Source organism: Aethalodelphis obliquidens, unplaced genomic scaffold, assembly GCF_003676395.1.
Source record: "Aethalodelphis obliquidens isolate GAN/ISIS:26980383/991018 unplaced genomic scaffold, ASM367639v1 scaffold78, whole genome shotgun sequence".
NCBI lineage: Eukaryota > Metazoa > Chordata > Mammalia > Artiodactyla > Delphinidae > Aethalodelphis > Aethalodelphis obliquidens.
In genome coordinates this window covers 6,091,125-6,117,651 of record NW_020838022.1, presented here as the reverse complement: position 1 = coordinate 6,117,651, position 26,527 = coordinate 6,091,125, and the positions used below count along the sequence as shown (strand labels likewise).

At 44.9% G+C, this 26,527-nt stretch overlaps 1 long non-coding RNA gene across 1 annotated transcript; it reads left to right on the top strand.

Annotated features, from left to right (window-relative positions):
• Nucleotides 1-1,609: 1,609 nt before the first annotated feature.
• LOC113612510 (uncharacterized) lies at nucleotides 1,610-26,527 on the top strand. The gene is made up of 3 exons (XR_003429866.1): nucleotides 1,610-1,902; nucleotides 3,850-3,936; nucleotides 26,250-26,527. It is a non-coding gene; the product is annotated as an uncharacterized LOC113612510 (long non-coding RNA).

Here is a 26,527-nt window from a genome sequence, read left to right as displayed (position 1 = left end):
GGCACATATATACAATGGACTATGACTCAGCCATAAAAAGAAATGAAATTGAGTTATTGGTAGTGAGGTGGATGGACCTAGAGTCTGTCATACAGAGTGAAGTAAGTCAGAAAGGGAAATACAAATACCGTATGCTACACATATATATGTAATCTAAAAAAAAAAAAAGGTTCTGAAGAACCTAGGGGCAGGACAGGAATAAAGACGCAGACTTAGAGAATGGACTTGAGGACACGGGGAGGGGGAAGTGTAAGCTGGGACAAAGTGAGAGAGTGGCATGGACTTATATACACTACCAAACGTAAAATAGACAGCTAGTGGGAAGCAGCCGCATAGCACAGGGAGATCAGCTGGGTGCTTTGTGACCACCTAGAGGGGTGGGATAGGGAGGGTAGGAGGGAGACGCAAGAGGGAGGAGATATGGGGATATATGTATATGTATAGCTGATTCACTTTGTTATAAAGCAGCAACTAACACACCATTGTAAAGCAATTATACTCCAATAAAGATGTTAAAAAAAAGATGTGGTATGTATGTATGTGTATATATATATACACATACACACACACACACACACACACACTGGAATATTACTCAGCCGTAAAAAAGAATGAAATAATGCCATTTGCAGCAACATGGATGGACCTAGAGATTATCATCCTAAGTGAAGTAAATCAGAGAAGGACAAATATCATATGATACCAGTTATATGTAGAATTTTTTAAAGTGATACAAATAAACTTATTTACAAAACAGAAATAGACTCACAGACATAGAAAACAAACTTATGGTTACCAAAGGGGAAAGGGGGTGGGGGAGGGATAAACTAAGAATTGGCGATTAACAGATACACACCACTATATATAAAATAGATAAACAGGGTCCTACTGTATAGCACAGGGAACTATATTCAATATCCTGTAATAACCTATAATGGAAAGGAATCCGAAAGAGAATATATATGTATAACTGAATCACTTTGCTGTATACCTAAAACATCGTACATCAACTATACTTCAATTAAAACAATATTGTGAGCATTTTCTTAAGGATTAACTCTTTCTTGAGGGTTGGAGGCAAGAGCCCAATCAGCAGGCTCAGGAATGGACAAGAAATAGCAGCAGAATCACCATGACCCAGAGGAAGAAGATCCAGAGCTGCCTTTGCAGGCCCTGTGCCCTCTGTATTTGGTTTCCTGGCTGCTGAGTTCCATTTGTTTTCATCAAAGCCTATTTTTTGTTGTTGTCGCTGGCTTGTTCTCAGACTAAAACAAACATACTCCCAGGATGAGTTCAGTGCCCGTTCCTCTGGGGCCCAACAGCAGAGAACTTTCCACACCATATGACAATTGCTCATTTATTTTGTCCATCTCCCCCAGTAGATGGTGCACCCCTCGGGCCCAGGCACCGTTGTCTTATTCGTCTCATTTTCCCCATACCTGTGGCATATTAGTCAGCCAAGAGGAGACACTAAGAATGCCATGAATGAACAAATGCACGAACCAAGATGAAACATTCTCTTCATAGGACTGGTTGCTGCCACTCATTTTTTCTTTTTCCCTCTCTTCTGCTTTACACTCAGAAGAGGAAGGGGAAAAAATACCTTTGGGGGCATTATTTTTGGTGGCCATCACAGAAGGTGTGGCTTTTGCTTTCAGATGCCTTGGTATTTCTGATTCACAGCTACACAGTCTGGCAAGATAGCCAACTGACGCCTTTTCACATTGCCAGGGCGTGCCTCGTGCGTTGTCCTGTGGAACCAGTCCAAAGTGGCATTGTCAAGGAGATGTAAACTGCAGAAAATGGACCTGGCCAGGAGGAAGAAAGAGGCAGTCTGCTCAGAGTGGCGGTTGACGGGCACCCAGACCTGTGAGTGATTAGCTCATGCTTTTCGACGGTCAGGTCAGTCCTCGTCCCGGCTGCCCTTCTGGGGATAGGGAGAAAATGGATAGGGTCTGTGTTAAAGAGCTAGGGTAAGGTGAGAAGAGTGAGGGTGAGGGGAGACAGAAGGCAGAGTTAAGACCATTCTCGTTTCCCTCTTTGATCCTAATCATTTGATACTTTTCACATGGAATAGTAATAATAACAGTTGCCGCTTATTGAGTACCTCGTATGGGCCAGGGACAGGGTTAAGCCCTTCCCACGCATTGCTTTGCTGAATCTTCACAAGCATCCTCTGGTGTAAGAGCTATTATTGTGTCTCTTTTACAGGTAAGCAAGAAATTGAGGCTAGAAGAGGTTCAGTGAATGTCCGAGGTCACAGGGCTGCTTAGTTCCAGTGCCTGGGAACAGTGACCACTCTATCCGTGGTGGCTGTTACGGATATTATCTCTACTCTTAATCGGAAGAGATGGCTGGTGCCATGGGCTCAGAGGTCCAAAGGAGGCTCTGAGATGCCGACCCTCGTGGGCCTTCCGGAGCTCACCAGCTCAACGGGCATGAGGCCCCTGACTCCCCTTTCTGCCTCTTTGAGGTTCGGGAAGGTGGCTCCTTGGGTGGTGGGAAAAGTGATGCCGTGCTTGTGTTTGGCTCCTTGTTGGTTCCCACAAATGCCCTTCACATTTTCCATTTTCTGAGTGCTTTTGTGAAACAGCTATGATGTGGTTGACAGTATTTGTAGCCGGAGCCAAGTCAAGACTTCCTCTAGAGGAAAGCTGGAAGCTTTTAAAGGTCTCGTCAGTGCTCACGTAGCCCACAGGCCTCTTCTCGGTGGTCGCCGTATCATTAAAAAATGCGCTCATTGATGCCCACGCTGCTTCTCCGGCCGGAAAACCAGCACCGTATCAGCCTGGCTGGGCCTCACCAGGGCCTTCCTGTCTCCAGGGAGGCCTGTGCTGGAGCCTCCAATCCACCCGTGATGCTCTTCGTGGTTTAGGGACTGCTCAAGATAATTTCCTTTTCCGTCTTTTCTGCAGTTTTTTTTTTTTTAACCAGGACCCAGGAGAATCTTTGAAACTTAAAATCACCCACGTGCCAGGAATCCCCACAGCCTCCTTGGGAGGGGTAGATGAGCACCATATGCTGTTTATAGAAAAATAAATGGCTTCCCCCCATGAAGCACATGGGCCTGAATCACTGGCTAACCCCTCTTTTACCTTAGCAGCTGGAACAAGGCCCCTCTGGATGAGGATGCAGATGCAGAGAGCAATTTGCCTTGAAAAAGCCCCAAACAGTTTGTGTGAGAGCCACGTCTCCTAGAGAGGCAGGTGGTAGGCAGGCCAGTAGCCCCCGTGGGGGGCCAGCCGAGGGAGGCAAGAGAAGAAGGCAAACAGGTAGCGCCCTACAATGACCTACCGCCTCCCCAAGCAGACTTTCAGAGGGGTCCCCCGCATCCTCATGACCCCTCGCAACATCGGGAGCCCCAGGGATGGTGGGGGAGGGGAGAAGGGAATCTCTTTTCTTGGACTTCAAACACCGTAAGGCGTGGCTTAGGCAGTAGCTGTTCATTCATTCATTCATCTGTCGAGTGATTATTGAGCAGCTACCAACCGTTTGTCCCCAGTGATGACCCAACCAGGACACTGGGCCAAAACTAAACGTCTGGAAGTGAGACAGGCTGAAACTCGACAGCCCGGGCAGCTAGTTAGCGACTAGCTAACTAGCTAGTTAGTTAGTTAATGTCAGCTGCTACATTTCAGTTGAGTTCCATTCATTCAGCAAACAATTCCTGAGCCTCTACCGCATTCCAGACACTGTGCTAGGCACTTGGGTTATCTGAAGGGAGAACCCCGGCTCCAAGCAAAGGGCGTTTCAGATAACAGTAGCTAACATTTACTGAGTGCTTACTATGTGCCAAGAGCTATGCTGAGTGCTCCCCATTCCTTACCTCTTCAAATCCTCATTCCACAGCTGACAGGGAAGTCTACACAGATGCGGAAAACTGAGGCTCAGATTCCACCGACTTGCTCCAGGTCACCTAGCCAGAAAGTGGCAGAGGTAAGCTTGAAACATCCAAGTGAGACCAGATGCCTGAGGCTGTGTTCCTTGTGCGTGGCTGCCTGCTTCCGGGGGCAGTCCGCTGCAGCCCTGAGTCCAAATTGGGCCCACCGCCTGCCTGTTTTTATATTGCCTGAGAGCTAAGAATGGCTTTTACATTTTTAAATGGTTGAGAAAAATCAAAAGCAGACTATTTCATGACATGCGAAAATTATATGAGGTTCAAATCTCGGTGTCCATCTGTACAGTTTTATTGAGACACTGCCACACACATTCATTTATCTATGGTCTAAGACTTTTCCACTCCCAACGGCAGAGTTCAGGAGTTATGACGGAGGCCTTAACAAAGTCAAAAACGCCATCTGGCTCTTTACAGGAAGAGTTTGCCAATCCCCTGGCCTTATAGGTCACTGGCAGAAAAGGAAGCAGCTCTTAGCCCTTGTCTGAACTCAGGTGGCTTCCAGAGCCCTGGCCTCCCACCCCAGCCTCCTAGCAGCTCAGGGAGCCTCAAGCGAGCATGTCCACCGTGGCCGCATTTGATTTATTTTCAGCCCTTCCTTCAAAGTCTGTGAGGCCTGAAATGTTTAGGGTAGTAATAGAATTTTCCTCAAATGTTTAGATGAAAATGGAGACGGCAGATCTGGGGTTCTTGGTGAGCAAAGCCCTGAGAGCAGTCCTGCTGGTCTTTGCTGAGAGGCGCCAAATTATCTCAGGCTCCCCTGGGAGCGGCCTGCAGGGCCTTATATGGGCATAATCTCCGGGCTTGTCTCCCTCTGCAGTATGGTCAGACCCACTTTTAAGGTGATGTGTGAACATTTCTGGTTTTCCCAGTTGCTTAAGCTGTGGGGAATTTAACTTCTGCTGCCCTTGCAGGAAACATGAACGCTGTCAACTTCTGCACACATCTTATTTGTCCAGGAAAGATGACAACTGCCTTCTTTCTGGCTTTCATCTCCCTTCTCATTTGTCTGTACACAGAGGGAAGCATTTTTGCAAGCCGTGTAATGGGGGAAATGCCGCTTCGTTATCCTAGCTGTTTCCTGGGATTAGTGTGTTTGAAGAGATGTCGATAAGAAACATTTACGGCACGCCTCTAGGCGATGGTGACGTGTGGGACATTCGAGGTGTATTATGTTACTCAGACCTCACGGCATTCATTCATTCAACAGGTATTTATTAAATGCCAACTAAATGCCAAGTCCTGTTCTAGGCCAGGGCTACAACACTGAATAGCATTGCCCCTCGTGGAGCTAACCCTTTAGTGGGAGAGGCAGACCATAAACAAAGAAAGAAATATCACAAATCGTTACAGATTGTGATGAGTGACATAAAGCCAAAGAACGGTGAGCCAAGACAGACTAATGGGGAGACCTACCCGAGACTGTGGGTCCAGGGATAGCCTCTCAGAAGAGGAGACATTGAGGGTGAGACCCGAAGGATAAGAAGGAGATGTCTGGGAGACTCTCAGTAATTGGACTGGAAGAGTTGGGTTAAAGTTCATGAAGGAACTATGCCAATGACTCACTTGACTGGAGCTTCACACTGAGGAACCCAGGACTACAGATTGTTGTGTTCTAGAGACCTTAACCTGGAGCCGTAACTTAAGCAAGCCCTGGAAAATATAGCTGTGGTTCAAAGGAGAACACCTGGGCAATATGGAGCTCTTTCCCACGAACCCAGCACTGTCTAGGCTCTGGAGATCCAGAGATGTATCAGACAGCAAGGAGCTCTTGATCTGGTGGAAGAAATCAGTCATTTAATCGAACAAATGACTCAACAGTGTGGTAAATACCATGGGAGAAATATGTACAAAAGAGCCCTAAGTAGCACAGCAGACGGGGTGCCGAACATATTTGGGAGGGTCAGGGAACAGACAAAGGAGGCTGAATTTTCACTTTTTTCATTAAAGTGTAGTTGATTTACAATATTATGTTAGTTTTGGGTGTACAAAACAGTGCTTCAATATTTTTGTAGATTATCCTCCATTTAAAATTACTATAAAACATTGGCTGTATTCCCTGTGCCGTACAATATATCCTTGTAGCTTATTTATTTTGTACATATAAGGAGGCTGAATTTTGAAGGGCAGGAAGGGCCTCCTAGAACAAGGAACCCCATGAGCAAAGGCCCAGAGACATGAAACCACATGGCCCTGAGCCTTTGGGGAATTAGAAGTCACTGTGTCATGTATTTTTGAGTCTGGAGTACAAGATAGAGAGTGGTGGGCCTTGAGGTTGGAGATTCCAGCGGGAGCAGGTCACGGGAGGGCTTTGCGAATAAGTGTTGGGGATTTGGGCTGTACTAAAGGTATGTAAACACAAGAAAGAGATCTCCCCATCAATTTGCCTTGATAATGCCCCTCTTGTTACCTAATCCACTGCTTTAGACTCGATTTTCTAGGAAGCTATGGTATTTCAAAGAAACTGCCTGATCCTTTTCTAGACAAATTTCATGCTTTTGGAAGTAGCTTTTTCCCCCTAAGTAATTTCTACTTTTCTTACAACTTTTCAAAGCATCTACCATATGGTATTTCTCCCAAGTGAGAGATTATTACCCCCTTTATTTGGGGCAGGGGAAAGCTGAAATGAAGTCATCTGGCCACTGGAGTGACAGCTGCAAGGGGCTATGTGCTCTGGGGTGGGGGCAGTGGCAGCCGCCCATGGCTCCCTTCCCTTTTCCCTTGCTTCCCATTATATAAGAGCATTTTTGCAGCGATGAGCTCGGGGCTTGTTCTGAATATTTTAGGTGTCGAGCATCCTGTTTTTCTCTGAGTAATGTGACCCTGTCAATGACCCACTGCATTTCAGAATGACATCATGGGATTAAACTGAGAATGGTTGAAGAGAAGTGATTATAGGCGTCTAGGGATCGCAGCTTGTCCCTTTACCTTTCAGCAAGTTTGGAGATGCTGAACAAGAAGAAATCTGCAAATGAGCATTTGCTTAGCAGAGGGCAGGGGTCACCAGGTATGGACTGCAGGCCAAATCCAGCCCACAGAGCCAATCGGGCCCAGGCTGCTTTTGCAAATAAAGTTTTATTGGCACTTAGCCATGCTCATTGGTTTGCATATGGTCTGCGGCTGCTTTCGCACCACAAAGGCAGGATTGAGCCTGTGTGACAGAGCCCACAGGGCCCATGAAGCCAAAAATATCCACTATCTGGCCCTTATGGAGAAAGTCTCCCCCTCAAGACAAGAGCATGTGACTTTAGTGGCCTCCCCCATCCCCTGCCCGTCCTCCCCAAACACCTGGCACCACAAAAAAGTAGAGATTGATTTTTAACAAGCATATCAGAGCTTTCATATTTCTTCAATGACATCAGAACTTTTATGTTCATTAACTGAGTGTTGCCCTTCCAAGAGGCTCGGGACATTGCACACTGCTGCCGATGCTGCTGCCAGCGTGCGTGACCTCACGGGGGCGCTCTTAGAGGAAAGTTATGTGACACCTGAGAAAACCCCTTTCACCTTCTTTATTGGGACCCAAAGCTAGCACAGCCTTGTTGGAATATGTGCCTCGTGGCCATGGATCAAATGTTGACCGGGTGTTTAAAAAATTCCATCTAGCACTCAGATTATCCCAAGAAATTGGCTGCAGGGTCTGAAGGTCATTTCCTAAAAGGTGCTCCGCACACGAATTCTTCACAGGCAAGTTTGCCTCACCCAAGGAATTGAGAGTCGAGGTTATATTTTACAAACACTTTGGGGGATTTTGCTGCATGTTTTCTGCACTTGGCCCATTTGATTTCTCAGAAAATGACCCCTCAGCATGTGGCTTTCTCCTCCCTATTTAGGGACTGCTTCTCTACTTCAGAGGCCTTTCCCATCCGCCCCGCATTTCCCCATCTCTTTACGGCTGCTGGCAGTGGATTTTACTGTGGCTTGGTGCATTGGACCCATTCGGCTAAAAACAGCCTGGGCTAAGGGCTGAGGGAGTCCTTTGCCCAGTTCCATGTCTCACAGCCAAGTCTGGATGGGAAAGAGTCCCCTGGGGGCCAGGATGTGGGATGCTGGGAGAGAGTGGAGACAGTGGGCATGGCAGCCTTTGGTGGTCCCTCTTGTCTCCCAGAGTGCTGTGTGCTCTGGGCTGCTGTGCCGGGGCAGGGCTAGAGTTTGGTGGTTTCTGCAGACCATGAAATGCTTTCTCATTTTCCTTTAAACTCATTCTGTGACAGGGATATTGTGTGGCCAGCCCTGAAGCAAAAAGATAACCAGTTCAGCAAGTTGCTTTTTCTGTGGTTGTCCTTTCTTTCTTTTTTTGTTTTTCCAAGAGCCACCGCCTCCCACACAAAATGTCTACATTTCCTGAGCTCACAGTGGCTTTGCTGATTTCTGCGCTGCCAGAGTCTCAGGCGCCGTCCTTTGAGGGGAGTTCCTCAGCTCCGTGTCTGTACTTCTACCTCCCATTAAAGTAAATGCGCTTGCGTGATGGAGTGTGATCAAGTGGATTACTAAGAAGCGAAGAGGTGCACTGTTGGTGGGAATGGAAGCTGGTGCAGCCACTATGGAGAACAGTATGGAGGTTCCTCAGAAAACTAAAAATAGAATTACCATATGACCCAGCAATCCCACTACTGGGCATATCTCCTGACAAAACTCTAATTCAAAAACATACCTGCACCCCTATGTTCATAGCAGCACTATTCACAATAGCCAAGACATGGAAGCAACCTAAGTGTCCATCAAAAGAGGAATGGATAAAGGACATGTGGCACATATATACAATGGGATACTACTCAGCCATAAAAAAGGAATGAAATAATGCCATTTGCGGCAACATGGATGGACCTGGAGATTATCATACTAAGTGAAGTGAATCAGACAGAGAAAGACGAATACCATATTATATCGCTTATATGTGGAATCTAAAATATGACACAAATGAACTTATCTACAAAACAGAAACACAGTCACAGAGAACAGACTTGTGGTTGCCAAGGGTGAGGGAGGGGTGGGGGAGGGATGGACTGGGAGTTTGGGGTTAGCAGATGCAAACTATTGTATATAGAATGGATAAACAACAAGGTCCTACTGTACAGCACAGGGAACTATATTCAATATCCTGTGATAAACCATAATGGAGAAGAATAGGAAAAAATATATAGGTATAACTGAATCACTTTGCTGTACAGCAGACATTAACACAACACTGTAAATCAACTCTACTTCAATAAAATAAATTAAGAAAAAAAAAGAAGCAAGGAGGATGAGGCTGGAGCCACAAGTGTAAATTCCTCCCTGTGCTCCTAGGTTCACAGCCTTCACCCCGGCCTCAGGGGGAAGGCTGGTCATTTCCAGTTGACTCAGTTAACAGACACTCCACTGGGGGGTAGTTTGGGTTGGGAGGCTCTTTGGATCTTCTGAGATTTTCTTGTTCCGGGGACCAGAATTTAAACTTGAGCTGTTATCACTAGCCCTGGATGCGGGGTGCGGCCTGATCCTGATGTCCTGGAGTCAGCTCTTTTGTGTCATGGGGCCCAAAGGACAGCTGAGAGCTCAGCCCACTCACCAGAGGTGGCGCAAAGAGAGAATGCTGGTCACGCCATATGCGTCTGTACTACAAGTGTCTTCATTAACACGTATGTCCTTGGCACGTATGATTATCTGGCCCCGCTGGACCCCTTTAAGGGTAGGAATTATGTCTTCTATTATTTGAGCAACACCACACAGGGTCCCCTTGGACCAGAGGGCACATAAGGTGTGGAATTGCCTACAGCAATATGTGAAACAGCAAGCAAATGGGACTTCAGGGAGTTTGGTCTTATATTGGGGGCCTTAGTGTCTATTCTGGAGGTACTTAATAATCAAGCAGCCTTTGAGTGTCAATCCTCTAAGGGTCGAATCCCACAGGACTTCCATCAATCAGGCAGCATTTGGGGGAACTTGCACTTTGTTCATAAAAAGTCTGGTCCTTGGGAGGTGTCCAAACTGGCATGGCTGGCCACCAAAGGGGGAGTGGGGAGGAGGGCTCTTTGCGAGAGAGCTGTGTAGTTTTCAGTTTTTAAAAAAGAAAGAGGGTGGCTTCAGAAATGTTTGTTGGAAAGCTCAGAACCTCGATTTTGATGCTGAGCAAGGGAGAAGTTCTGTTGGAAAGGGCTCATTTAGGTTCGCTTCTTAGTATTCACAGAAGCGAAGAGCTCGATTTAGTAAAGTTGGATGAGTTCCTGAGACCAGAGCTTCTGGAGGTGGAGTGATGCCTTTCTGTTCTTGCTGTTGGAGGACTAGGGGCGGAGGATGTGAGGGTAGGGGATGGGGAGAGGCAGGGCAGCAATGGAATGCAGGGACTGTTGGCCAGTATGTCTCTTCACTGCCCTCCAGCAAAGCTGAGACTGTTCAAAAGCTCCGTCCTGCCCTGGGTCTAGCCAATGGTAAACTGGTTTTCATGAGTGTTCGTGTGACATCTGTGTCCCAGGCCTTACTTGTTACCAATTAACCAGCCTCCATCACCCATCAGAAGTTCTGAGAAGCCACCCTCTGCCAGCCCCTTCCTTTAGGAAGCCATGGTGGGGAGAGACATTGGGGGCTATTTTTTCTTCTTGCCATACCAAAGGTCTGCCCCATTTGGAAATTTAAAAACAGAACCTTCCCAATTGTCCTTCTCTCATGAGTTCCAGAAGCCATTCATGCTGGGCGAATGTTGGCCACGGTCCTTAGGCATCCACCGATGACCATCTTAGGCCCCAGCTTGTGAAGCAGGCTTCACAAGCTCCTCACTTAGTTTACAGCTTCCACTTGAGAACTGCCAGCTCTCCTCTGAGAGTTATATTTGATTAATTGATTGATTGATTCATTCATTCATTGGTTCACTCATTCAATTCATCCAACATATATTCATCCCACATTCATCCTACCACATGCCAAGCTTTAACCTAGGTGCTATGTTATAATGTGGGGCAAAACTGGACAAGGTCCCCGATCCCATGGAGTGTACATTCCTGCTGGGGAAGATAGGCCATGAACAGATAAAAAATAAACACACAGGCAAGGAAAATATCCAGCAGTGGCAAGTGCAGTGCAGAGAATGGAAGTAGGGTGATGTGATAGTGAGTGGATAACTAGCTCTGATCGGTGGTCAGGGCTAGCATCCGTGAGGAGACGACCTTTGACCTGAGATCTGAAAGATGAGCAGCCAGACTTTTAAAGATGCTGGTGAGGAATATTCCAGTATAAGGATAAGCTGGTGCAAAGAGCCTACTATGAGCTCGACACATGGCATCCGGAGGGGAACAAAAGACAAGAGGTCCCTGCCCTCCAGAGCTTCTAGTCTAGATGGAGAGACAGAAAGTCAGCAGTTACAACGCAGTCAGATCGACGCTATGACACGAAGAGTATGTAGAGAGCTCTGGAAACATCGAGCAAGGACCCCGAGGGCTGAGCGTGAGGGTCAGAGTGGGCTTCCTGGAGGAAGTGGCATTTGAGCTGTGACATGAAAGATGAGAAGTTATCCAGGTCAACAGGGTGAAGGTGAATAGCGGAGAAGAGGGGAAACACATGTGAAGGGCCCGTGCTCACCATGCACATCTGAGGGACCAAGAGAAGTTCAGAGTTTAAGGAAGGGGAAGGAGTCATGCAGGGGAGACCAGAGAGGTCAACACGGGCATGTCATGGATTGGGGATTTGTATTCTGATGACAATGGAAGAACCATTACACGGTATTGAGTGGGGGAGAGACATAATCCAATTTATGTTTTGAAAAGATTATTGATCTGGCTGCAGTGGGGGAGCAAAGAGCAGAGGCAGGAAGATCAGTCAGGACATGAGTCCTGCCATCCAGGTGGGAGGGGATGCTGGCTTGGATGGGGTGATGGGTGGAGACAAAGACATGTCATGAGCTATTTAGAAGGTAAGACCGACAGGCCTTGATGAGGGATTTGTAACTGGAGGTGAGTGAAAGAGAAAGAGGAATCGGTGATGTCGCCCAGGTTTTTGGCCAGAGCCACTGGGTCTGTGCTGATGCCATTTAAAGAGATGAGTGACACAGAGGAGGAGATTTGGTGAGGGCGCTCTGTTCTGGACATTTGGGTTTGAGGCGATGTCTAGTAGGCGGACAGAAATACTGAAGTCCAGAGCCCAGAGAAGAGTCCTGGCTAGGAAGAGCTGTCAGGAGATGGATGGGAGTCTTGGCAGCGGAGGCCATGGGAGCGGAGAGGCAAAGCCAAGGGAAATAGCCGGAAGCAGGATGAAGACAGAGAAAAGAAGACCACAGACTGAGCCCTGAGACCCTCACGGCCACGTTGGGAGTTCAAGCAGCGGAGCAGGAGTAGCTGGTGAGATAGCGGGAAACCCCAGGTTATCTTCACGGCAGCTGAGAGAAGAAAATGTTCCAGGGAGGGGAGAGCTGTCGATGTGTCTCACCCTGCCGCCGAGCATTGAGGCAGAAACGATGGAATGACTGGGTACAGGAGGTCACTGGTGTTCTTGACCAGGCCTATTTCAGTAGAGGCGAGGGGAGGTGGAGCCTGACTGGCGCCAGTGGAGATAAAAAAGAACGGGATGCGAAAAGATGGAGATAGAGCCCCGGAGGAAAGGCAATATTTTGCAGTTGGAGGGCAGCCCAAGATCGAGTTACTCCTCTGCTGGCTGGGAACAACTCAGCTTGAACCCACAGTGGGCTGTGCACGGCGAGTCACTCGCATGAATTCTGTATTTATTTACTCAACATGTAACAGCCTACACTCTCCTGAAGGGAAAAAATAGTGGCCACACTTTACAGAAATTGAGGACTCCTCACTGGTCCTCCACGCTTCGCAGGAACCCCCTTCACAGAAACCCTCATCACCAGCTGACACAGGCTTCCCCTCCCCTGAATGCATCCTGTTCACCCCACTCTTCAAAGGCTTCGTAAAGGGCCCTCCTGTATGCTGAGAAGGCAGCACACTCATGATCAAACTCATTCATTCTTCTCTTTCATTATTTTCTAACTGCCGGTTATTAAGTGCATTGTATGGGCCCTGAGGATAAAGCACTGGAAAAGACAAATTCATGGAGCTTGGATTCTAGTGGAAAAGGCAGACAATAAGGGGGAAGAAGATAACTAAAGAAGCATGATCTTTTCAGACAGCGATGAGTGCATTAAAGAAAACAAAATAGAGTAATGGGATGCATGGGTGACGGGAAGGGGAGGGGAGAGGTGTGAGAGAGGCTCATTTAACCACAAGAGTCAAAGAGCTCCCAGAAGGGGAGACATTGGAACTCCCTACAGAGCTGCGCTTGTCCCCTTCCTCCCAATAGCAATGATGTCTGCTTGGGCTGCCATCACAGCCACGACCTCTTCCACTAATAACACCACCGCTACTTCAGTACCCACTCCAGCCTCTCAGTCCCTTGACATCCTTTCCTCCAATGATCTTGTTCTCCCTCAGCCTCACCTCAGCCACTCAATTCATACCCTAGACCTGGCCATTACCAATTTTTCTACCAAAACTTTCAATGTCTCACTGCAAGGCTAGATGGGGGACCAGCATCTCCTATCTGTCCAGCTCACTCCCAACTATCTTTTGACCCCATGAGACTTCCCATCCATTGATCCTACTACCTTTTCACCATACCTTACCCCCTTGATGTCTTCTGTCCCCTCCTTACTGAGCCTGCACTCCATACTCAGTCATTGTAATCACTCCCTTGTGTATGCCCCAACTTAATGCCCTTCTCACATCTGCATACTTACTTGGCAAAACCCCAAACCTGGTTAAGTTCACCTCTCTCCCTGCTCTGCACCTGCAGCTGAACTGTGGCTGAAGGAAAATACAAAACCACACTATCTGTTCTCACTTTAAATTCATGACTAATAGCCACAAGTGGATCCTTGGAGTTGCCTGGCAACCAAACTATTTTCCTAGACATTCACTGTCCAACTCGTGTGGAAGACCACGTCACATCTACTCCTCTCTCCTAAAGCCTCTGACACCTCTTCCCCCATTTTCACTCTCAGTAAGTGATCTAGTTTCCTATTTTATTGAGAAAATAAGTGAGCAGAAGATAAAAAGAACTTCCCAAAGCTCCCACAACCAAATCTGTTACATTGGAAAAGGTGTGTTTTCTACCTAAGGGCAACTTTTCCAATTCCTCACTAGATCTCCACCCCCCTATTACCTATTCAAGGATGTAGCTATAACAATTCCCCCCTCTCTCTTCTAAGTCAGCCATTTTTTCTGCTCTACCACATCATTCCCTTCAGTGAACAAACATGTCTCTTGACTCACTTCCTTCTCTAGCAACTGCCCCATTTTTCATTTTTCTCTTTCCTTTCATGCTAAAGCTCCTTAAAAGAGTTGTCTATACTCACTGCCTCCAAATTCCCTCCTCCCATTCATATTCCTGTGTGTGTGTCTGTCTGTCTATCTGTCTGTCTCTTCCTCATTAATTTATCATACACATATGGAAAAGAGGCAGAAAGATGGTTAGCAAGGAAGGCACAGAATTGTAGAGGGCAGTGGAAATGGAAACCATACAAAGTTAAGACCAAAGGAGTCCTCCATTGAACAGTGGATCAGTTCTAGTGTCCAAGAGGAATAGAAAAACATTGTAATAAAAATCTAATCTTGAGAATTCCTTAGAAATGTAATTCCATGAAAGCTACGAGACTTCCTGGATATACAATAAGAATTCCAGTTGTATCAGCAAAAATTTCTAGACGTCATAGATCCAGAAAGGTATAAAGCAATATATTGAGATTCTTCTACTAGATTTTTTTTAAAGACTATGTTTTTACAGCAGCTCTGGGTTCACAGCCAAATTAAGAGGAACACACAGAGATCTCCCATATACCTCCTGCACCCACACATGCATAGCCTCCCTTATTAACATCCCTACCAGAGTGGGACATTTATTACAACTGATAAATGAATACTGACACATCGTTATCAACCACAGTCTATAGTTTACATTAGGGTTCATTCTTCGTGTGACACATTCTATGGATTTGGGCAAATGTATGACATGTATCCATCATTATAGTATCATACAGAGTATTTTCGCTGCCCTAAAAATTTTCTGTGTTCTGCCTATTCGTCACTCCCTGCCCCAACCCCTGGCAACCACTGATCTTTTCACTGTCTCCATAGTTTTGCTTTTTCTAGAATGTCATAGAGTTGGAATCAGACAGTATGTAGCTTTTTAAAGAATGGCTTCTTTCACTTAATATGCATTTAAGGTTCTTTCATGTCTTTTCATGGCTTGATAGCTCATTTCTTTTTAAGTGCTGAATAATATTCCATTTTCTGGATGTACCACAGTTTATTTATCCACTCACCTATTGAAAGACATCTTGGTTGCTTCCAAGTTTTGCCAATTATGAATAAGGCTGCTATAAATGTCCATGTGCAGATTTTTACATGACATAAGTTTTTAGCTCCCTCGGGTAAATACCAAGGAGTGTGATTGTTGGATCATATGGTAAGAGTGTGTTTAGTTTTGTAAGAAACCACCAAACTGTCTTCCAAAGTGGCTGTACAATTTTATACTCCCACCAGCAATGAATGAGAGTCCCTGCTTCTCCAAATCCTTGCCAGAATTTTGTGTTGTCAGTGTTCCACTTCCATCTCTTTTTTTGCCCTTAGAATTTATTTGTTGGAAAGAACTTGTTGTTTATCCTGTAGAATTCCCCACATTCTCTAATTCACTGGCTGCATCCCTGTAGTTTCATTTAACATGCTCCTTTGTCTCCTGTGTTTTCTGTACATTGGTAGTCGAATCTAGAGGTTTAACCAGATTTAGTTTGATTTTTTTTAAAAAAAGCAAGACCATTTCATTGGTGGTGGCATGTGCCTCCATTAGGAGGTACGGAAGTATGATAATGCCTCCTGGTGTGATTTTAGCAGCTATTGCTAGTATTGCTAATCTAATGCACAGGTTTACACTGAGGATTGCAACGTGGTGATATTAGAATTCTATCATCCCATCTTCACTTATTAGCTAGAAATACTTCTATAAAGAGAAATGCCCCCTCACATGGTTTTATAGTGGTACCATTTTCCTAGAAAGGCAGGAAGGATGCTTGATTCTTTCTATTTTCCAGTTTTCAAAATAATGAGTTGGATCCCTGGCATCCTCCAACAGTGACCAATGGGTTTGTTTCCCCATCTCACTCCAGTCAAGGCTTCACCCCCACCATTCCACCTAAATGGCTCTTCTCAAGATCATCAGTGACCTTCATGATGCTAAATCCATTGATGTAACTGCAACCTAGGTTAAGTCTGAGCAGCATTTGGTAACACTTCTGTTGAAACTTTTTTTCTCTTTCTTTACAGGACAGTCCACTCTCCTGGTTTTCTTTCTACCTCACTGACCTCTCCTCAGTCTCCCTTGTTGAGTCCTCCTCTTCTTTCCAACTTCTTTTTTTTTAAGTGAGATATAATTCACATACCATAAAATTTACCCTTTTATAGTGTACAGTTAAGTGGTTTATAGGAGAGTCACAGAGTTGGCAATCATCACAATGATCTCATTCCAGAACATTTTCATCACCCCCAAAAGTAACCCGTTATCCATTAACAGTCACTCTCCATCCCTACCTCCAGCCCCTGACAACCATAAACCTGCCTTCCATCTCCATGGATTTGTCTATTCTTCTCTCTGACTTCTTAACATTGGAGTGCTCCAGGGCTCAGTTCCTCTTTCTCTTTATCTATCCTTACTCCTTGGTGATCTCCTCCAGTTCCATGGCTTTTAACACAATTCATACACTGCTAACACCAGCATGGACCTCCCCCCTGAATTCTTGGGGGGGATATCCAACTTGGATATCCAACTTCCTACTTAGCCTGCCCGCAGTGGGTGTCTAATAGGCATCTCAACCTTAACATGGTCAAAACAAGCTACTGATCTCCTGGAATGTGCCCCACCTCTATAGTCTTCAGCTCAGATTAAGACAAGCCCCTCCTTCCAGTTGCTCGGGCACCAAAACCTTGCAGTCATCTTTGAATCCTCTCTTTCACTCACACCCCACATTTACTAAATCAGGAAATCCTGCTGGCTCTAACTTAAAATATATCCAGAATCTGACCGTGTCTCACAACCTCCACTGTGGTTACTCTTGTCTCAACTGCCATCATCTCTCATCTAGTTATTTCAAAAATCTCTCTGCTACCACCCTTGTGCCTTCTATAGCTTTTAACCCAGAAATGGGTGATTCTTTAAATATTTGAGTCTGGTGACGATGATGGCGTTATATAAGAATACCTATTACATATGTAGCACCTACTCCCTGTCAGGGAGTCCCTCGTGGCCTTACATGATCTCGTCCATATTACTTCTCTGACCTCATTTTCTACTTCTCTCCCCATCGTTCATACCACTCTACACTGGCCTCCCTGCTGTCTGAACACCACCCCCCCCCACCACGCTTCTGTTTCAGGGCTTTGGAGTTGCTATTGCACCTGCCTGAAACATACTTCCCCCAGGTAGCCTTCTGGCTCCTGGCTCACTCCTTCACTTCCTTCAGGTCTTTGCTTACATGTCACAGTCTTAGGTGACCACCCATCAAAAACTGCAACCCCAAACTCAATCCCAGCTACCCCTATTCTCTTTCCCTGCTACGTTTTTCTCCACAGTAATTATCACCTTCTGACAAGTTACACATTTTACTTATTTATTCTGTTTATTGTTTGTTTCCCTTCAGTAGATTTAAGATCTATTAATGAAGGAACTTTGGTTTCTTTATTCACTGCTGTGTTCCCAGCACCTAGAACAGTGCTGGGCAAATAGGTGCTCAATAAATACTTGTTAAATGACTGAATCCTAATACTAAGTACCACTTAATAGACACAAACTGTATGGCTAGACACCTTACATGCATGGCACTACCTAGTTTTCATAACAACCCTAGGAAGTCGTATTATATCCATATTTAGCAGATGAGGACGAGTTAAGTGAATTGCTCAAACTCACACATCTGGTAAGTGCTAGAACTCCAAACCTAGCTTCCACAGGGTCACAGCATGGCTGCTCTCACCTCCTCTCAAGCTGCCTTGTCTCAAAAGAGTATTATTCTATGGGTATCTTTAGACTCTCAACGAAAACACAGAAAAGGGACCCAAATAATATTTACGTTTTAGAAGATGTCCAAAAGCAGGCTGTGCTTTGTGGGTTTGTTTTTCTTTCATGGGTTCGCATCTTTGGAGCCCCAGGCACACAGGACAAACTTGGTCCTGTTCAGACTCCAGAGCTGACAGAACTGACATATGCATCAATGGGAAAGAGCAATGTGATAGGAGTGGGAGGTGAATCATTTTCTGGAGCGAAAATTGTGTACAGCAGAGGCCACTTATCATGTCATATCATCACTGAAATTATCTCCCTGCTGCCTGCTGGCCCATCAGATGCTTTGCTTCGGTGGCTTCATTCGTGCTATTTAAGCAAATGAAATATGCTCGCTTCTAGCTTGATTTGTTTATGTAATATTTTGTACTGCTCTGGTAAGAGAATGTGTTTTAATAACTTTATGTCCTTTATAGATAGTCACAGACACTTGTGACAATATTTTTGCAGCCATATAATAAAATAAGAATTGCATTCTGGACAGGGTCAGATTGACCAACACTTGCTGGAATAATCCTTTATGTTTGGTGCAACTCTACTAAATTAAATACAGTGAAAGCAAAATCACTTTATCGTGAGTATAAAGATCTGGTGGATTTTCTACATCGGTGGACTTTAGTTTGGGAGGGGCAGGAGGAGTGAGGTTGAAGAGAATGTCCTCAAAAAGGGTCATAATAGGGTTTTCTTCTACGCTGCTTCATGAAGACAAGGTTTTTATAAATTTATTTATTTTTATTTTTGGCTGCGTTGGGTCTTCGTTACTGCGTGCGGGCTTCCTTTAGTTGCGGCGAACGGGGGCTACTCTTTGTTGCGGTGCGCGGGCTGCTCACTGCGGTGGCTTCTCCTGTTGCGGAGCACGGGCTCTAGGCACACAGGCTTCAGTAGTTGTGGCTCGCGGGCTCAGTAGTTGTGGCTTGTGGGCTTCAGTAGTTGTGGCTCGCGGGCTCTAGAGAGCAGGCTCAGTAGTTGTGATGCACGGGCTTAGCTGCTCTGCAGCTTGTGAGATCTTCCCAGACCAGGGCTTGAACCCATGTCTCCTGCATTGGCAGGCAGATTCTTAACCACTGCGCCACCAGGGAAGCCCCAAGGCAAAGTTTTTAACGGGTGGTCCTGTAAATGGACTGGAGAGGCTAGACAGCATTTGAAACTGGTCTCTCTCTCCTGAAAACATAATGCTGGGAGTTGATATTAGCGTCATTTACAGAGGCACCTCGGGGAAGTTGCAACAACCTTACCTTCTATTTCTGGTCCATTTCTAGTTAAAAATGTGTGATGCTTTACCTTCATAGGCATCCCCACTGACTACTTTCAAGAGATTGCAAATGGATAGTAAGGATTGAACATAGGTGTCAACATTTTCCTTTCTTTGAGATTTCACCTTCCTTCCCCTTGGTGCCATTCTTTGCTTCTTCATATCTGGAAAGAGGCACAATGCAGCAGGACTCCTCTGAGCACCGTCTCCACACCGAGGTCATTTAGCAACTGCTTAAACTCTTCCATGATGGCCAGCTCTCCCCCTTTTGCAGAGCCCCTGGCATTAGAAGGTTCCTTCTTAATACAGTAGAACCCAAGTCAGTTTCACCATCACACCTACCACAGGTTTAGCTCTGCCCTTGGGCATGAACAGATATGCCCTCTTCCAAATGCCAGCCCTTCCAATATTCAAAATGAAAACTCTTCCACATCCCTCCTTAGTTGTTTGTCTCAAGTTCTTCCGTATATGGCAGGGTTACTTCTCATTACCATCCTAACTCTTGGCCTCTGGTTCCTCTTAAATTTGTCAACAACTTTTGAAAAATGTTGTATCTGGTCTCTAAATCTAAGTCCAGTTACCAACAAAACAACTCATTGGACTTTTGCTCAACTTTAGATTGTTGTCTTAGTTAGTTAGAAAGATCATTCCAAGGCTTTATTTTCCTAGTTAAGAGTTCTTTCTACACCCCCATTTTGTCTTACATGACAGAATTAAGATCCAAAGAGATTTGAAAATGATGGGCTGGAACCAGCAAGATGAAATATAACAGAGACTTTGCATCTGCTAAAGCGGCTTAAATTACTTGCACTTTAAAAATTGCCATGTCATATGGCTGACTCATACAGAACTTGGGGTCAGCTGAAGCCCCCAGGTCTTCCTCATGCCCTACTTTAAAACTGTTAGACATTAAAGATCATTTTGTTGGTTTCAACCCATTCTCCTATCCTGTCTGGATCTTTTTATTATTTTAACTTTTTATTAGGGTATAATTTAAGTGCATAGGTCTTAATTGTACAGCTTGATTGATCTTCACGCATGTGCACACATGCGCGTGCGCACGCGCGTACACACACATCCCTCTAACCACCATTCAGATCAAGAAACAGAGCATTATCAGCACCAACAGGCTCCCTCGTGCCTCTTTCCAGTCAATAACTCCCATCCCAAGGTAGCTACTATCCTGATTTCTAGCACTGTAGATTAGTTTTGCCTGGTTTTGAACTTCATATAAATGGAATCATACAGAATGTACTCAATTGTGAATGGCTATTTTTGCTCATCCATTATGTCTGTGAGATTCATCTGCACTGTGCATGTAGTAGTAGGTTGTTCTTTTTCGTTGCTAAGTAGTAGTTCATTAAATGAATGTGCCACAACTTGTTAATTCGTTCTCCTGTTGATGGAAAATTGGGTTGTTTCCAATTTCAAGCTAATACAAATAAATGCTGTTATGAACATTCTTGTACATGACTTTTGGCAGATACATGCATTTATACTACGTCTAAACCTGGAAGGATACTTGCTGGGTCATAAAGGACATATATGTTTAGCTTTAGTATATGCTGTCAAACACTTTTAAAATGTGAATGTGGCAATTTACCATCTGTGATGGCCAGTTTTATGTGTCCTGGCTAGGGTACAGTCCCCAGTTATTCAATCAAACACTAATCTAGATGTTTCTATAGAAGTATTTTGTAGATGTGATTACAGTGCATCATCAGTTGACTGTGAGTAAGGGACATTATCCTGGACAATCTGGGTGGGCCTGATTCAATCAGGTGAAAGGTTTTGAGAGCAGAGCTGACGCTTCTTTGAAGAAGAAATTCTGCCTCTGGACAGCAGCTTTGGCTCATGACTGAGAGTCCAAGACTGCCTTTCCTGTTGGTCTACTCTGTGGATTTCAGACTTGTCTAGCCAGAACCTACAATTGTATAAGCCAATTTCTTGCAATAAACCTCAATATATGTTTCATACTGGTTCTGTTACTCTGAAACCTTAATGATACAGATTTTGTACCAGGAGAGTGCTGCTGTAACAAATACCCAAATATGTAGAAGTGAGTTTGGAAGTGGGTAATGAGTGGAGGCTGGAAAATTTTTGAAAAGCATGATAGAGAAATCCTACATTGGCCTGAACAGACTGTTAATAGAAATATGGATGTTAAAGATTCTCCCAGGAAGGGCTCAGGAGGAAGTCAGGAACATTGGAGAGGAAGCCTGTATCATCTAGATAATTCATATGTCATCATAAAGAGAATGTTGGTAGGATAGTTTATCCTCTTCATTTTTCAAATATAGATAACTCAAAATGTAATTCTAGAAAACGTTCAAGTGATCCACAAGAAAGCAAGAAAAAAGAAACAGAACAAAGAGAAAACAATAATATGGCAGACTTAAATCCTAACATATCAATAATTGTATTAAATTTAGTTTGTCTAGACTTCCCTGGTGGCACAGTGGTTAAGAATCCGCCTGCCAATGCAGGGGACACGGGTTTGAGCCCTGGTCCAGGAAGATCCCACATGCCCCAGAGCAACTAAGCCCATACGCCACAACTACTGAGCCTGCGCTCCAGAGCCACACGCCTAGAGGCTGTACTCCACAGCAAGAGAAGCCACCACAACGAGAAGCCTGTGCACCACAACGAAGAGTAGCCCCCGCTCACCGCAACTAGAGAAAGTCCATGCGCAGCAACAAAGACCCAACAGAGCCAAAAATAAATAAATAAATACATGTGTATTCATCAAACAACATAGCTTCAAAGTACATGAAGCAAAAACTGATAGAGTTGAAAGGAGAAATAGAAAATCCACAATTATAGTTGGAGACTTCAATGACCTACTCTCAGCAACTGGTAGAAAAATCAGCAAGGGTATAGAAGAACTCAATATCATTAACCAACAGTATCTAATGGACATTTATAAAACATTCTGCCCAATAACAGCAGAATACACATACTTTTCAAGCGCCCACGGGACATTAATCAAGATAGACTCTATTTTGGCCATAAAACCAACCTCAATAAATTTAAAAGAGTTCCAGTCATACAGAGTATGCTCTCCAGCCCCAGTGGAATCAAACTATAAACCAACTAGAAACTAGAAACTAACACAAAGATAACAGAAAAATCTCCAAGCACTTGGGAACTAAGCAACATGGTTCTAAATAATCCATGGGTCAAAGAAGGAGGCTCAAGGGAAATCAAATAAAACACTGCACAAAATGACAATGAAAGAACAACACATTAAAATTTGTGGGACAGAACTACAGTAGTGCTGAAGGGAAATTTACAGCACTAAATTCATACATTAGAAAAGAGGAAATGGCGCAAATCAATAATATAAGCACCCACTCAAATGAAATGGAAACGCAAGAACTTAGGAGAGTTTGAAAAAGAAGAATGAAGTGGGAGAGATCATCCTACCGCCCAATGGAAGCCTTATTATATAGCTCCGGTAATCAGTTCATTGTGGTATGGGTAGAGGCATAGACACACAGACTGGTGTTTAGCTGGATTGGGGCAGGTGTTGGCAAAAAGGTTTTCTGTTGTGTTAGGCCACCTTTTTCCTGGCCCTTTGGGTAGGGAGAGCAGGCCCCTCAAGGAGCTTTTCTTGTCTGTGCCTGTTGGTGGTTCCAGGTTGCAGACTTTCCCAGCTCCCTGTTCTGGATATATGGGAGGCAAAGGGAAACCCAGAGAACTCACTGCCTTGTCCTTCCTGAAGTCCCGAGGTCCCTAGCCAAGTCCACCTTCTTCTTTCCACCTTTTAGAGTCTTCATATGTTGGTTTATGTCCAGGGTTTTTTTTAGTTGTTAGAGGGGCTTTTCCATCTTGATTAGACCAGGAAGTCAGATTTCTTTCTGGGTCTTTTTGAAACCTAATTCTGTCATGCAAGGTATTTAACCATCCCTTCCAAGCTGTATGCCCCTCCCAAATTCAATGAATTTGTCCTCTAGTCTTTTTTTTTTTTTTTTTTTTTTTTTTGCGGTACGCAGGCCTCTCACTGCTGTGGCCTCTCCCGCCGCGGAGCACAGGCTCCGGACACGCAGGCTCAGCGGCCATGGCTCATGGGCCCAGCCGCTCCGCGGCATGTGGGATCCTCCCGGACCGGGGCACGAACCCGTGTCCCCTGCATCAGCAGGCGGACTCTCAACCACTGCACCACCAGTGAAGCCCTGTCCTCTAGTCTTTATTCCAATTATCGATAAGAAATGTTGAGCAGAACAAGGGGTTACGGAGTCTGTCCCTGTTTTCTTTCACTTGTTGTGCTTTATTCCCAGTCTATCTCTAGCCTCTTACAGTTTTCTGGCTGACACTCCCAATTCTGCATATTGGATCCAATTTGTCTATTCCATGATTACGTTCTTCCTGTGAGTTTATTCTTGGTCCAGCACAAAATAGCCCTGCCAAGGAACTCCCATTTATGGGTAAAGTATATGAAAACGCTCTTGCTTACATAAAGATAATCTGATGGTGGTGGCTATCTATATACATTAACATGTAGGAACACCAGTTGACACAGAGGATTTTTTCTCCCTCCTCACCCTTCTCTTTTCTGACCCCAGGCAGATCTGGAGCACAGAAGCCGTCTAGACTGCCAAGGAATGCTCACATGGGATGCATCTTTTTTTATTGTCTAAGATTTTATGTTCAAGATCTGTCATTTCTGATGAATTACCAAATGCCAGACACAGTGTTAAGAGCTTTGCATATACTGTGTCTAATCCTCACAGTAGTGCTAGGAAGAAGAGACTAGTATTATAACCATTTTTCAGCTGAAACTAAGGCACAGAGAGGATAAGTAACTTTCCCAAAGTCACACAGTCATGATTTGAACCCAGGTCTCTATAACTAGAGATCCCAAACTCTTCTTCATGCTGTTATTATATTCCCTTCCCCAATGACCTTGCAATAAAGAGATTTTATCCTTGACTGACATAACAACTGACCCAACTGGCTATGCTAATTCACCCTAAGCCATTGCCTCTCATTGCTGCCTTAGCGTGCCTTCCTTTTTCAGCTTAGACCAAACATGGAGCAGGGCTATAGGGAACAGGGAGAATGTCTGGGGAATTTTGATTGGGAGGACAAGGGAGTATGGCGTCACAGGGATAGTAAAAGCCTGGATTATGAGTCACAGTCCCAGGGTGATAGACCTATCAGGGCACTGTAGGGGCAAGTGCAGCCTGTGAATAAGGATGGGAAGAGTACTGGGCAGAGAGTGAGAAGAGCGCATTTTTTCTTAGCATTGTAACATTTTTTTAATTTATGTTTTATTTAGGTATAGTTAGGGTTAGTTATATATAGTTCTATATATAATAACTAGTATATATAGTTATATATAATATATAACAATATTATATTAGTTTCAGGTGTACAACATAGTGATTCAATATTTTTATAGATTATACTCCATTTAAAGTTATTGTAAAATATTGGCTCTATTCCCTGTGCTGTACAATATATCTTTTTTTTTCATTCAGCAGTAATTTATTTATTTATTTATTTTAACATCTTTATTGGAGTATAATTGCTTTACAATGGTGTGTTAGTTTCTGCTGTATAACAAAGTGAATCAGCTATACGTGTACATACATCCCCATATCCCCTCCCTCTTGCGTCTCCCTCCCACCCTCCCTATCCCACCCCTCTAGGTGGTCACAAAGCACCGAGCTGATCTCCCTGGGCTATGCGGCTGCTTCCTTTATAGCTTATTTATTTTATACATAGGAGTTGGTACCTCTTAATCCCCTACCCCTCTCTTGCCCCTCGCCCCTTCCCTCTCCCCACTGGTCACCAGTAGTTTGTTTTCTAACCTCAGCTGTCAGTAACAAGCTGTTTGACTTTGGGCGAATTACTTGGCCTCTCTGAATCACAGTTTTGTCATCTGTCATTGAGATGGCTGGTATATCAAAGGGTACACACAGGTGTCCTGTGGGCTGATAAGACAAACAGATTTGTTTTGTTTGGCTACCTCAGAGTTATAAAAAATATCTGATTTTAAGCACCTTTAAGGGAGGCATGTGCTTTGCAGATCCATGTAGGTTCCACCACACTCTCTGTGCATCCCACCACCCGCCCCAGGCGGTCGCGCTCTTAGTTTATCTGCCAGCTCCTGAAGGCATTTTGGATTTTGGCCACTGGTCAGTCTCCTCCATTCAGCTTCCAAAAGAGATATCCAGCCCTCATCTTCTATGCACGTTATGCTCATTGCAAAGTAAACTAAGTCTATCCTAGCAAGTACCGCCTGGTAAAGGGAAACGAATCCTGGACTAGGAATCACAAGGGGTCTGGGCTGGCCTCTGCCCCACACAGCTGAGTGATCCCAGGTGAGGCAACCAACTCCTCTGATTTTGTTCACTTGTCTGTGAGATAACATGCCCTGCTATGCTCACAGCACCGTCGTGGAAACCAAACAGTATCAATGCTATGAGAAAACATCGAAAACCAGGTGACTGCCTAAATGTGAGGGATTAGTAATTAGTTACTACCGCACTGCTCCCAGTAGACACCAGCCTAGAAGTGCCTGTTGATTACAGTGGGTACCATCCTGATGGGCTGCGGCATCCATTCTGATGGGTTGGTACCTGCGCTAGATCAGTTGTGCAATATTTTGAGTATCACCCCGGTGGCTGCCTGGAAGGAGAGATAAGAACACTGTTGTCTAAATACAAACCTGTTGGCTATACTTTATAATATTTCAGAGCAAGAATTTATGCACACCTAGTCTGACTTTGTTTCTCTTTCTCCTATGTAAGGTCTGAGGCATTTGAGAAGGGCCAGGGTTCAGGAGAACCCTGTGGGGACTCAAATGTGGTTGGGACGGTCATGGGGGGGACTATGGATCTGTTAATGTTATGTCACCAACTGTTGTAGTGGCCCCCAAAAGATATGTCTACTCTCTAACCTTTAGAACCTATGAGTGCGACCTTATTTGGAAAAAGGATCTTTGCGGATGTAATTAAGGGTTCAGAGATCATCTGGATTCTCTGGGTGGGAGAATCTAATGACGTGTCCTAATATAAGACAGATGAGAAGACACAGATACAGGGAGAAGAGGAGAAAGCCATTTGAAGACGGAGGGAGAGACTGGAGTGGTGCAGCCACAAGCCAAGGAAAGTCTGAAGCCAACAGAAGCTGGAAGACGCAAGGAAGGATTCTCCCCTAGAGCCTTTGGCCGTGCCTGACACCTTGAAGTTCAACGCTTCTGGCCCCCAGAACAGAATAAATTTCTGTTGTTTTAAGTCACTAAGTTTGTGGTCGTTTTCTGTAGCAGCCACAGGAAATGTACACCCCCCCATCCC